We start from the raw sequence: 1,405 nt of genomic DNA on the forward strand, positions 1-1,405 counted from the left end.
CCGCGTCGTACGCGAGTGGAATAAATTGCCAGAAACAGTGATATGTGCTCCTTCAGTGAATAGTTTCAAAAACAGACTTGACAAACACTTAAACAAAAAAAATGAACACTAATCGTTAAAAAAACAAGTGCAGTGATATACACGCATCAGCTTTCAGCTGCTAGTGTATTAAACTGAACTATATAAAAACAACACACTAGAAAGAGAAATAGACTTGATAGAGGAATCTCCAATGCCTTCTATCATGCAAGAAGAAATTGAAAAAGCTATTGACACCCAAAAAAAGGATAAAGCACCTGGACCAGATGGAATATGTAACGAAACACTAAAACGAATAAAACCTGTAATAACACCCATACTTACCGAAATATTCGATACTGTTATAAATACTGAAATTATCCCAAAACAATGGACTGAATCTAACATAATCCTCCTGTTTAAAAAGGGGAACCATTGTGATATTGGAAACTACCGACCCATCAGTCTAATGTCCAATATATACAAGATCTTTGCAAAGATTATACTGAAGCGAATAGAAAGAAAACTGGACGAAAATCAGCCTATCGAACAGGCAGGTTTCCGGAAGGATTTCTCAGTACTAGACCACATCCATACAGTAAGGCAAATTATAGAGAAATATACTGAGTACCAGCTAACATATTACATAGCCTTTATTGACTACAGTAAAGCATTTGACTCTTTAATACATTCAAAAATCTGGGAAGCCTTAAAAGATCAGGGAATAGAACACAAATATATAAGGATTATAAGAAATATTTACAAACACAGCTCAGCATGCATTCAACTAGAAAAGAAAGGCAATATGTTTCAAATACAAAAAGGCGTGAGGCAAGGGGACCCCCTATCACCAGCACTTTTCCTAGCTGTATTAGAAATGATCTTCAGAAATATGGAATGGGATGATCTAGGAATAACAGTAAGTGGTCGCACACTAACGCATTTGCGATTCGCGGATGACATTGTGTTATTCGCAAGAACATCTGGTGACCTAAACAAGATGGTTAATGATCTAGCATCGGAAAGTGAAAGAGCTGGACTGAAGTTAAACCCTGAAAAAACTAAAATTATGACTAATGGCAAGAAGGATCCTGTAATAGTGGACCAGAATCAAATATCTTATGTGGAAGAATACATATATCTTGGGCAATTGATGTCTCCAGAAAACAGTATAAAGAAAGAAATTCAAAGAAGAATAGCGAACAGCTGGAATAAATACTGGGGACTAAAAGAAATAATGAAGGACAAAAACTTACACATATCAACTAAAAGCAAGCTATTCGACACATGCGTCCTACCTGTACTAACATACGGAAGCGAAACATGGGCTCTAACAAAAGCCATGTCAGGTAAACTTTCCATATGCCAGCATGCGATGGAAAGAAGT

This window comes from Cydia splendana, unplaced genomic scaffold, assembly GCF_910591565.1.
Source record: "Cydia splendana unplaced genomic scaffold, ilCydSple1.2 scaffold_118_ctg1, whole genome shotgun sequence".
NCBI lineage: Eukaryota > Metazoa > Arthropoda > Insecta > Lepidoptera > Tortricidae > Cydia > Cydia splendana.